At 40.2% G+C, this 12,863-nt stretch overlaps 1 protein-coding gene across 5 annotated transcripts in view; it reads left to right on the top strand.

Moving 5' to 3' along the window:
- Window positions 1–12,863, top strand: part of slc8a2b (solute carrier family 8 member 2b) — a 199,481-nt gene that overhangs the window by 92,642 nt on the left and 93,976 nt on the right. For 4 of the 5 annotated variants that reach the window (XM_025898253.1, XM_025898252.1, XM_025898255.1 and 1 more), the window contains one exon: window positions 12,759–12,784. The exons of the other annotated variant lie outside the window; for it this stretch is intronic. The gene's annotated coding sequence lies outside the window, so the exon portion shown is untranslated. The remainder of the gene's footprint in view (window positions 1–12,758; window positions 12,785–12,863) is intronic. 5 annotated transcript variants of the gene reach the window in all.

Genomic DNA, 12,863 nt, shown 5'->3' with positions numbered 1-12,863 from the left:
TGCCACCACAAATGATTAAATATGAAAGAGCTGAAACAGAGATAAACCCCAGACTGTCGGTGGGGTTGAACAAAACTCAGGGTTCGTACGGGTGCTTGAAATCCTTGAAAATGCTTGAATTCTAATGTTGTCTTTTCAAGGTTTGAAAAGTGCTTGAATTTCAGATGTGGTGCTTAAAAGTGCTTGAAAATGTAACTGTATTTCATTCACAATAAATAGCTATCTGATTGAATTGTTTTCTTATCAGATAGAGAAATAAAATGAGACACAAAAGCAAAATTTCCCCGCCCGGGCTGCCTTGCGTCTGTTTCAATATGTGACCCCGCCCCTCCCTCGGACAGTCGGGGATGAGTGCGCTGTGAGCGAGTGAGCGAAAAAGAGAGAGAGAGAGTTTTGGTACGTGAGAGATTTGTGATGTTTATCATGTTTGGAGTCTCAAGTTAGTGTGTTTTCTTGTGTAGTTAGTGTGTAGTGTAGTCATTTTGTTTTGTGTGTCAGTTCTACTAGTGAACGTCACAGTTGCTGCAACTGTGTGCTGGAAAAGCTTAAAAAGGGACCTTGAAAGTGCTTAAAAAGTGCTTGAATTTGACCCTGAAAAAAGCGTACGAATCCTGAAAACTATTTCATGAACTTTTCAGCAGTAATAGTTTTTTTTGTACACGATTTGCCATTTGTCCACCTATCTATTGGTGCATCACTTTATGTGTTCATTCATTATTCCATCAATCCATAATGAGACTGCATCAGATCAGCAAACATCTGTCCATAACCATCATCACCTAACTTACGCTTCTTTTAGTTTTTCAATAAGATTTGCATCTCATCAGATTTCATCCCTAAAGTTACACTGACTGACTCTGATTCACAGCTTGATCACTTTCTATTTAAACATCTTTTCGCTGTTTGTCCATCTCCCATTTCATCCCATCTCTACTTGTTTATCATCTATCATGCCGTCACTTTTCAATCTGCAGGGATTACAGACTGTTAAACTACGGCTCGTTATCAGTTAAGTCATCAAGTCTTTAATGCTTCCTGTAGTTTCACCTGCATTGAGTCATCTGAATTAGATTTAACCAAAAAGGTCCTGAAGATGCACAATGACATACCAAACAGTCCAATTAGAGTCTATATGACGGGATGCAAACTTTTAGAAACAACACAAATTAGAGGAAGAGAACAAACTAAGAAGATCAAGGGACAAGAGTTTGAATAGTTTCGAGCTGAACAGAGAAAGAAGAAGAAAGCATCAGTACAAAGTCACACCCGCAGCGTGTAATTATGGGCAACAGAGAGGTCAAGCAAAAATAATAAATAACTAGAGCATAATTAGGACAGGGGGACAGAAGGTCGTTGTGTCTCCAAATATGATGTCAAAACAGAGAGCGCAAAAAGCAAACACATCGTATGAATACACAAACACCGAATAATTAGATGAGAACATGAAAGAGGCTGATTGAAGCTGAGCACAATAAGGAGGAAATGAGGGAGAGGAAGAGTGTGGGAGTGTTTGGATGCAGTAATGTGAAAAGGAAGAAATTAGTCTCCAGAGCAGAAAGGTTCCCCGCTCGTTGCATGGAATCAAAAATGTGGGTTTACGCTCTCATCCCGCCCTGACTGAATTCATCGTAGCGTGACGTTTGCCTCCAGCTCTTCACTTCTCAACGTCACAACTAACGAGTGATTTAACATGCAGTAATTCCTGTGTAGTGAAGGAGAAGGACATGAAGATTAAATTGTATCATTTAAGATTGGGAGGAATTATTGTAGATAGCTGAGGAATGAGCAGCTTTGCATTGTTATACTATGATGTTGCATAAAAAAGATACGAGTACAATGATGTGCAAATGTTTGCAGTAGTTTCAGACGACCTCTTAAAGGCTTAAAAAGTGTGTTTTCCTCCTACTCTAATAATGCTGTTAGCTTTTACCCTGCAGATTATGTGACATTAGGGTCTGAAAGCTGTTCCATTCTTTATGTTTTGTGTTTGCTAAAGTCAAAGTTTACATCAGGGCTTGTTTTTCCTGGTCCTCATGTTTCAGTTACATCAGTTAAAGATGGAGAGGATGTGTTTGTGAGAACATGAAGAGTGAGAGCACATAGCAACTTAAAGTCAGTGAAGCTGAATTGATTTCCTGAGCACGGTGACTCGACTAACACTGCCATGTTTAGAAAAATGGTTCTCAAAGGGTGATTTTGGGGCCTACTAGGGTATTAAAGCCATAGCTTAATCTGCAAAATAACCTAAAATAAACTCTAAGCTTTCATATCAAGTGCGTGTGTACAGATAGAATACACATAGAATTTACGCAAACAAAAACCATGTTGTGTCATTTCTTTCCACCCTCTTAGTCGTTCTTATAGTCGTGGTATTTTGTTGTTTTTGTCTTTGCAGTTTCCTTAGTTTCCCGCGCCTACTTTCTACCCCTGTCTTCTTTAGTTTTCATGTTTTTATTTCTTATTTTATTCAGCTTGTGAAGGAAGTGTTGACAATGCATCAAAACTCATCCTTGTGTTATTTTTCTTCACTTCTGCCCTGTCTATTTCTGTCCCCTGTGTATATACCGTCCCCCTTGTCATTGTCAGATTGCCTGTTGTGCAGCTTGTGTTCACCTGGCGTTGTTCCCGTGGGTTCGTACTATAACTGTGTCCTACATTTGGATCCTCACTCCTGAAATGCTACAGAAACTCAGATGTGTGCCATAAAGGTCGAGTGGCTTTTAAGTACAAATCTGTGTCTTCTTTGATGAAGATCATTAGCCTCAAATGTTCATGAATATCAGGATTAGAAAGTCATACTGTTGATTAATTGCTGAGCTCTTTGTTTTTCCACCTCGAGCTTTCAGAACAGCTTCAGTGCTCGTTTCTATGCATTCTCCAAGTCTGTCACATTACTATAAAATCTCCCATAGGTGTTAAATTTCACAGCGTATGATTTACACCATTCTCAGCTGCACCATAGTTGAGCCAAGCCGGCACCTCGAACGTGTTGTGGAGTCTGCAGAGAGCTGCCGTCACCTCTTCACAGCGTTGGCTGCTTAAGCTCCTTCGATCGGGCAAGAGCTTTATGTCAATCTGCTCGCACACAAATAGACTGAAACAGCTTTAAAGACCATACAGAGGTTCTGTATTATTTGTACCTCTCCACTTACTGATTTTTAAAGCACAGAAACACTGTGCTGATATAGTCTGTGCTCTCACCTCTTTCACTCCAACGAACAGTTTTTGTTACAAGTTTGTTCATTTTGTGTCTACAGAGGCACTGATTTGGAAAATTGGCTTCCTGCTCAACAGGAAATTAGAGCTCTTAGAGATTAAATTTTTTGTAGTCCCAAGAAGGATGCTGACAGGAAGCAAGTTTTTTGAAACCAAAAATGTAAACATACAAATTTAAATCTTTTGAATGAAGGTTTAAAAAATTCATTTAGTAAACTAACAAGTAACGGTTTAGTCAGAAGTCAATCATGTGGTGACTGTGCTTGAGGAGTTTAGAAAAGTCTATAAATAAGAGGCTAAATAACCTTTGCTACAATATATTATTAGAAATCGAGCATTGGGAGTACACGGAGAGTGGATGATTCTGGAGTTTAGTTAGAGTATTATTTAGAGTATTTTTTTAAATCCAAAAACTATTGCCTACCTGATTTTATTTTGAAAGGAAGAACTCTTTCCTTTTTTAAAACCTCCATTTTCCATGCATTGTTGGAATCCTTCCGGTTTGCACTGTGCATGTTGTATGTTGATGTAAGTGTTTGTGTGAAGCGCAGATAAGACTAATGGGAGTTGAAGTTTGTGTCATTTCTAATCTGCTTCTTACAGATGGCCGTCCTAAAGTGTAGTTCAGTACAGCTGCAGAGGTTTTTGGACAGTGAAGGGCTTTTTCTGTTTCACATCCAATAATAATGTTGGATTGCAATTGACAGAAGTACTTATCAGTTGTTCTTCACTGGGGAACATTAGCAGACACGGGGCTTCGAGCCAGTTTGTGAAATGAGGAGAGAGAATTTGGGAGAAAACAGTTGTTTGTTTGTTTTTTAATGTGAAAATGCTAAATTAGGGTTTACTGGTGGTTGGACACCAAAAGAAGCAACATCGAGAGCTGAGTCTCAGATGAAGGTAGGAGATAGTAACCAAACGCAAGGAGTCCAGATGCTGGTGTTGGTGCAACAGAGGAGGCAGATGGCTGATGGACACTTTTGAGACTTACTGGAAAATCTGGTGGAGACTGAGAGGAGGGACGCATGAGAGACTCCTGAAGTGCTGGGCAACATATTCAGCTCAAGGAAGAACAAATAATTTATTATTATTCAATGATGAGAGACCAGAGAGCTTCTTAAATTGTAGAAAGTTGTAAAGGTCTGACGCTTACACACCAGGCTGTTGCACTCTGAAATCACCAATGGGCTGTAAATCTGTTGTTTTTTTCCGGAAATGCACAAAAAAAGCTGCATTTATTTTGCACCTGAAATCACTTTATCTAGAAATCCAGAACATCATCTTGTTTCCAACGTCTTGGAAACATTCCTGTGAAATTTTGCTCCTGTTGACCTGATTGATGATGATATCACCCCTGAAGATTTGTCATCTCCACTATCAGCTGATGACAGCTATCAGTCTCGATGAGGTTCAGATCGTTTTTTTACTGCAAAGAGGTTTTAGCTGAAGCCAAATTAAGAAAAAGTTTAAATCCTCTCCAAATGTGTTTGATAGCAGCTGTACCAAACACCTGTTGCATATCACTATAATGAATACCTCAACGTTGGACATGTTCTACAGCTGTTGGATTTCCTGTAGTCCACAAGTGCAGCAGTGAGCGCACTGCATAACAACCCATTAAAAACATCCCAAATTTCCTCTTTTTCAGTGTAATGAAGTTCAAGTATTCTCTGAATGAATGATGAGCATTGGGGTTTAAAAAGAGCTCTGTTGCACTTAAGCTGTGGTAAAGTCAGAGGAGCAAAATTTCCCGACATAAAACATTCAAATTGCGAGAGGGCAGTGTAACAACAAAGCTCCAGTCTCTTTCAGTAATTTCTTTCATTGTTGAATTTGGGGGGAAAATCAAATATTTAAGACACTCTTTTCTTCTGCTGGTGTTTCACTCGTGTATAAGTTGGAGATTCAAGAATTATAGAGATCCTTCTTCAGAATCTGGTGTCAAACTGAGAAAGTTTCACAGTACAGTTTTGCATAGATGTAGCCTAAAGTATCCTTGACAAAAATGAGGTCCTGAAAGGATTTTAAATGGGTCTTTAAATGGGTGCAGCTTATTTTCAGCACCAGTGGCAGCATTTCTCTAAGGATAGCAATGTCAGGTCACTCTGTCTTTCTACCACTTTGGTCCAGACTGAACCAAAGTGAGCAGCAGCTATTACAGGAACTGTGGTAAAATTTGGAACTCGAAATTCAAGGTTCTTGGTCTCATACTTTTGGGTATCACCTGATATCCTTAGTGATCTCCTAACTTTTCATAACTACAAGGACAAGTTTTCTTTTTTTTTCCCTGGGAAGCATCTCAACATGTACAGAACGTGGTCCAATTTAATTTAACTCAATTCAATTTAACTTTATTTATATAGCACCAAATCAGCTTAATACTGTAAGGTAAAGGTACAATAATACAGAGAAACCCCAACAATCAGACCCTCAATGACCAAGCACTTTGGCGACAGTGGGAAAGAAAAAACCCTTTTACCAGGAAGAAACCTCCGGCAGAACCAGGGAGGGGCACTGGTTTGGAGTGAGAGGATTTTGCAATTTGGATAATAAGACTAATTAAGTTGGGTTTTTTCGTTTTAAAAGACATTTGTGGCCATCTTGGGAGGAATTCTAATAAAGTTGGTGATTTAAGTTAATTTATCCTCTTTTTTACTGAATACAGGTCTCAGGCTCTCAGTAGTGTTTCCACTCTTTAAATGTGTTCACTGACCGTGGCGATTCCTTGTGTTGAATGGACTGGTTTTGACAGGATAAATCCTGGTGGATCTGGATGTTTAGCTTCCTGCAGGGTTTTTTCTGCACACAATGAGAGAATTTCTCTCCCTCACTGCCGTCCCACCTCATCAGCAAGACAACACTTGTAATTCTGTCCATAATCACAACAGAGTTTGTTAAAATCAGGATCTGTTGTTTATGCATGACCATCTGGACTGCTTAACTGTGGTAAGTCTTTCAGAATTGAGCAAAAAGCTGCCAGCTTGATTCACCAGACTGGTGGAGAATATCCACGCTGTGAATGTGTAACTCTCACTCAGATGTGCAGTTCGTTCCTCTGTGGGTTTGCCTTTTGAGCTTTGGTAACTTTGTCTTTATTCGTGGCTGCACACTGGTCCCTGGAGTTTTGTTTTGGTGTTCTTCTGATATGTTTCGCTCTGCTGGTGATTGATGGACCAAAAGTGTGTTTAATTGAACCCATCTCTGAAGGCTTCCACTCACTTCAAACTCACTCTCAGCACTTCGTGTCATCAGAGTCATTGCTGTTGACATTTTGCACCCACGGGTCAAACCGGGGTCATTGTGACTGATGCAGGGTGAGCAAATTCATAAAGAGCCGATGGACTTGTCAGAATAGAAGAAATGAGAAGCCTCAGAGCTGCAGCACTGCATCGTCGGTGCAGGACCATAACAGCGAGAGCAGCCTTCATTTCTCTGCAGCGCTCCGTGCTTTACCCTGCAGCCTGAAGGTTTTCAAATAAATTGTGTCAAGAGCTCTTTGGTGCTTTCACTGAGATACTTTATCCCCTTAACGGTTGCATTATGAAAATTTACAGTATGTATGCAGACATATCCTGTCATGACCTGAAATACTTTAAGCTCTTTAACAGGTGTGCATAACACTTTTATACATCCATCTACGTCTTTGCTGCAACTATTTGCATTTAAATGAAGGCACCAATTTAAAAGTTGGATTAGGACGCAGGAAATGTTTGATTGGTGCTCACTGACACGTCAACTGGACATATCATTTTAGAACTGAAAGCAGACGTCTGCACTTCTAAAGCTGTTCTCTATCCTCTTGAATACAGGAAAAGGCAAATGAAACAAAGGTTTTGCAGATATTACATTTGTATTGGATATTTTTCCTCTCTTCAAGTTTTATTTGTCATTAATTTTTTATATCTCCCCCAAGTGAACAACAGTGTTTATTCTTTGGGGTTTTTTAAATGCACTTATTTTTAAATTTCATTCAAATTACTTACAACCAAAAATATCTTTGAAGACTCAGCAGGTCGCTCTCTGTGCACTTTCAGTTTTGCACTGTCATTATAGTTTAGGAGGCTACAGCCATGCCTACAGTACTGGCATGATATTGATGGATTACCCCTCACTGGAAGACTTAATGTTCTTTATTCAGCTGCCAACGTTTCATAAATGTGAAAGTGGATCATCTCTCCTCAAAACTACAGAGACTGCAGCTGTTTCTAATCAGGAAATCAGTGGCCTGGCTCCCTGTAAATGTGCTGATGAGAGCACTGGCTTCCTCCTTTGGAGATTTATTTATTTCATTTACTTTATTGGTTTTAAACTTCTTAGACTGTGGCAATAAAAATGTTTAGGTCAAAGGCAGACATTTATATAGAAAGATAAATGCCATATTTAGAGAATAACCTGAACTCTCATTAAGGTTTGATGGTTTCTTGCTTGCTAATATAGATGAAGGTTAACAATTATGATTGCATGCAAGAGCAGCATGATTTCATTTTTTAAACAGTTCATGTAATAATTGTGTTTTGGTTATAAAGCTGAATGTTTCCGCTAAGAAAAGTTTTTTGGGATTGATGCACTTTTTGGCTCTCTTGTGGAGAGCTGGATTCGAAGATTGATCTGCTGCTGCCAGCAGTTGGCTAACTAAGCTTGGCATTGGGAACGAAACGATGAGGAAGCAGCTAGCCTGGCGCTTTTCAAAAATACAGTCGTGAGTGTAAATTATGACTCTATTAGTGCCTGACAGCTATATCAAACACAGGTCCACACTGCCTCATGTAAAACCTCAGCATTTATTTTTTACATTTCCATTTATCCAATAAACAAGATCTAAAGATTGCTGAGCTTCAGAGCTGCTAGACTGAAATATGGTAAGTGGTTTTCCCAATTAGCATTGTCGCTAACCCTCACTGAGAGACTCCAGAGTTTAAAATTTGGTTAAATAAAATATGTCAAGCTAGGTCCCAATATAACCCACCTGGTTGAGCAATTGATCCAAATGCTGACGACTACTTCAGAGGACTGAGTTTGCATGTCATACTGTCCACTCTGTCTTTCTTAGATGCTGTACGATATAATAAAGGCTTAACAAAGTTAATCCTTATCTTGAAATGTTCTTTACTAATGCATAATAGAGTTTGTGCCCAATGGCATCAACTTTGGCATGCTGATGGCAATAAATATCTTAAATATCAAACTGCATTTGAAACAAAGCAAGTCAAAAAAGTTCAGAAATGTTGATCTTTAAACACATGAAATATGAAGCTTACTTTCTTTTTCTTCATTAAATCTGCATTCATAGTGCATACATAGTGATCCCCTCGATCCTCACATTTGCACAGCACATTCATGATATCTCTGCTTCGTGTAAAGTCTGTTTGTTAAGCTGATATTACAGATGCAAAGAATGGAGACTGTGAGACACTAAAAATACTAATGGCTACCAGTGCTACCCCATAACCTTCTAGTAGATAAACCTATGGTATCAATTTAGAAATCCTGCATCACCTTGTCTCGATGCATGCTCACTCATCCAGGTAAGTAAACCGCAAAAGGTTGACTGTTTATCTGGACGTAGCGTTCACCCACTGAAAATGCTACATCCAGATGAACAGAATCAACCTTTTGGGACCTACATCACATTATTCTCATGTTCTAGTATTCACAAGATTTTCAGAAAACTTGACCTCTGACCTTAAAGGTCGATTCAAACCCATCCAAAATTTTTCGTACACCTTTGGTATCAATTTGAACCTCCTGCGTCACCTCATTCTTGAGTTATCATATTCACAAACTTGGGTTTCCATGCTGCCTGCCCGCCTCATGGCCTTTTACATCAGTGGGGTAAAAAGTGTATCCACTTAGGCAAGTCAAGGCTAAGTGGATATGTTTATGCATGACCATGAAAACTCAAAGTGTTGGTCCAGGGATGTTATATCCCATTTTATAGAGAACAGTCTCTCTGCTGGTTTGGAAAGTCTGAAGCTCCAGTATTTAAAGCAGCAACAATTAAGGAAACGCCTGCACCTTTTACCTCTGAGACAGTGTGAGCAGTGACTAAACTGCAGTCTTACTGGTTGGACTTTCACCAAAATAAAGTGTCTGATCAACACAGCTGTTCATTTTTAAAACTTTTTTGTGATGAGATCGCTCACAGCTGAACTGTGGCACGTTAGAACAGGGGAGACCTTTGTGAACATACTTGAGAAAATTACTTTATTTTTTCTGATACTCCTTATCCCCTGTGTCATGCTCTCTGCAGTAACACAAAAACAAAACACTTGAGTCTGTTTAAAGCTGCTCCAGGCTACAGTTACCCATCGTCACTTTATTAAGGGACATCCTGAAACAAAGGGTTCTCATTGCCATGACAGTCAAATAGGTGCGCACTGGCCTTATTATCCTCATTGTGGAAAAACCTGACTGGAGAAAATGAATTGTTTTGTACACTTTACAAGCTTTTTCATTTTCAACATGTTTGACTCAACCTTTAGAAATGCTGTCAGATGGGTCAGTAGCTAACAGCGGTGATGTGCTGCATAACTGCACTTTACCTCATCTCACAGGGGAAAAAAGAGAGCCATGCTGGTTTAAAGAGCACTGTGATTAGAGAGACAGCTCCAAAGATATTTTGGAGTGGTGAACTATGACATCTTTTCTCCTGATGAAATGCATCAGTAACGAAAGTGTTGGCAGTCAACCTTTAGCCGAGACCTTTACATCAGCCGTTCTCTGAGCAGAGAGCGAGGAGAAAATCCAATGTTTATGAGTGTCACACACAAGGTTACAGCTCCATTATTACACCTACAAAACACACCTGAGGACTGTGGAGAGCTTAGCTTTATCAAAGCCACAACTTCAAAACCTTTACAGGTTGTACAAACCATTTCATATCCACCATGTAAACGTGTCATGGTCCAAGGGTTGTTTTTAAGTTTTGGATTCAGATCTTTGTCTTCTTCTGTTCGCTGCTCCCTTTAGAGATCGCCACCACAGATCATCTGCCACTATCTCACCCTATGAATCTTCTCTCTGGCTTTTCTTCTTTTCTGTTCCCTGTTAGTTATTAGTTGTTTGTTCCCTTCCGGTTTTGCTTTGGTGGTTGGTTTGCATGATGTCTTGTTTGTGTCATGTAATATGAAGTTTAAATTAGTTTTCATGTACAATCAAGTGCTTTGATTGTACATTCAAACCTGGTCAAACGCAGGAAAGAGGTGCGATTTTTATGCGTGTAGTCTGTCCTCTCGGTCTGCTGAGTTACATCAAATGTGTTGAAATGCAGAGCAGTCGGTCGTCTCCCTCTGTCCATCTACGACTGGCCGCCCCTCTCAGCGGATAGACAGCTATTGATAGAGTACAGAAGAAGCTCCATCTGCCTCTTAATACAGGATAAGACTGTGGGAGGAAGGATGTAGGGCTTAATCTCTCTGTCTTTAATTGTGTCCCAAATTAGACAGATCCTCAGATTTTTAGACTGGCTGCAACAAACAAAGCCTAAAAAGATCTCTTTTCTCAAATATTAACACATTTGATCAATAACAACCTCGGTATCTTATATTTTATCCTTTCATCATCAGTCAGTTATGCAGTGTTAATTGGAAAAAGGATGCAGCACATTTTGCTTCAACAAATATGCACGTCTCCAAAAAAAATCAAATTTTATTCCGAAAACCTACAATCTTGATACAAAAACAGGCTTAACTTAGAGTATAAAGTGGCCAGAACCATAGAAGCAAACAAACAGAGCAGGCAGAAAGAGTCTGGGAGAACTAAAAGCACAAAATGAGCCTGGCAAAGAGGGAGTGGTGAGAGGTTTCAGTGGAATCAGGTGAGCAAACGGCGATGCAGCAGGTGCAAAGGAGGAACAGGTGGGAGTGACTGACACGAAGAGAGACATGACAGTAGATTAAAAAAAGATTTTAAAAAGCAGACTTAACAAATAACTGAAAGACAAAGGAAACAACATTTATATTTATATATTTAAACAGAATTTATATTCTATTGGAAAAGGTGTTAGCCAAACCAGTCTGCATGGGTTTTATAGATTTGGACCCTCTGGGGATCCACCGGGAGTGCTACAGGGGTACAGGGTATCTAGTCTGTTGTCATGAGCCATTCAGTCCCTGCACACTTGGTGAGACCTGGTCCTTCATTCCATCAACACGTCGGACACGTTCCAGATTTTTATGGATAGAATTTCTATGCATAGCCAAGTATGGAAGGTCTCCACTTTGGTGGATGCAAGGTCATTCCTCTGCTTTCAGCAGATGATGTGCTTCTGCTGACTTTATCAGCTGGTAACCTTCAGCTCACACTGGAGTGGTTCACAGCTCATTGTGAAGTGTGGGAATTAGAATTAGTGTGACAGAAGTGAGTTTCCTCTGAAAGGTGTCTGGGCTCTCCCGTAGTGATTCAGCCATAAAGGAGGAAATCAGAGTAGAGCCGTGACTCCTCCACATCAAAGGGAGTCAGTTGAGGAGGTTCGGGCATCTGACTAGGATTCCTCCTGAATGCCTCCTGGATGAGGTATGTGTCCTACAGGGAGGAGGCCCGGGGCAGACCCAGGACTCCCGTGTTCCCGTGGATGAGGTGGAGGAGGTGGCTGGGGTGAGGGAGATTTGAGCTTTTCTGCTTAGACAGCTGCCTCTGCAAACAGGAAGTGACAGAAGATGGATGGATGGATAAGGAGAGATTATCTGCATGACATTTTAAGGACTTTTTGTTGTAACTTGGCAACACTTTTATGTGTGACTTGGTGATTTAAAAGGTCAGACTATGTTTTTCCTGGCAAAAGCTCACACTGTTGAGCATGAGTCCTATCCTATCTTACCAGCATAAGAAATATCCAACCATAACTTAAGGGTGGAGACACCTGCTTGTTTGCCACTGTGGGACAGTAAAACTTCCCACAGTGAAAATTCTGAGGTTTAAGAGGCTCTTAAGACCAGAATGTTATCACAAGTTAGAAAATGATTTCTTCCCCCCAGTCAGCAAGCAATCTCTTTTTTAATCTGCAGTGGAGGACTCAGATTTACCAAAACTGAAAATATATGAAAAATCAACCTAATATATCAGCTGACGGATACATCTGTCTCACCCTGCGTCTCTTCATCGGTCCCTCTGCTCCTGCAACATCTGCTGTTATGGTAGAAAAACACTGCACACACATACCAGACGCAGAAGTGTGTGTGTATTAAAGTTTATGCTCATAATCCATGAAGATGATAGTGCACCTAATTAACTGACACCTATACATTTGAGACTTCATCACTGACCTATATTACTACTTGCCTATTTCTTAAACGCTCTCTATCCCCCCCTTTATTTTTCCCTCCATCTGTCTCTCGTGGTAAATCCCTCTCCCTCCTCCTGTCCTTGAGCTGATGTTGGATGCTGCACTCCATATTCATGCTTTTGTTTTTTGGTGTGCGCCTGTGGGAGTTGTTAAGATGCTTTTAGCCATCGATGCTTCGGTCTTTACTGCAAAATGTTCACAAAAACATCAAAAGTGAAAGCCAACTCATCTGCTTTTCTTTCTCTCTCGTTCTCTGCAGCCTGCCAGGACCACCTGAGACTAGTGGTGAGTTTGCTCTCCTTCCCACCTTTTTTCCCCCTTTCTCTTGGGAATTGCAGTGACGGGGACAGACATTTGATGCTGG

Source organism: Oreochromis niloticus, linkage group LG14 (assembly GCF_001858045.2).
Source record: "Oreochromis niloticus isolate F11D_XX linkage group LG14, O_niloticus_UMD_NMBU, whole genome shotgun sequence".
Taxonomy (NCBI): Eukaryota; Metazoa; Chordata; class Actinopteri; order Cichliformes; family Cichlidae; genus Oreochromis; species Oreochromis niloticus.
Note: the sequence above shows the minus strand (reverse complement) of the source record. Positions and strands in the feature narration are given on the sequence as shown.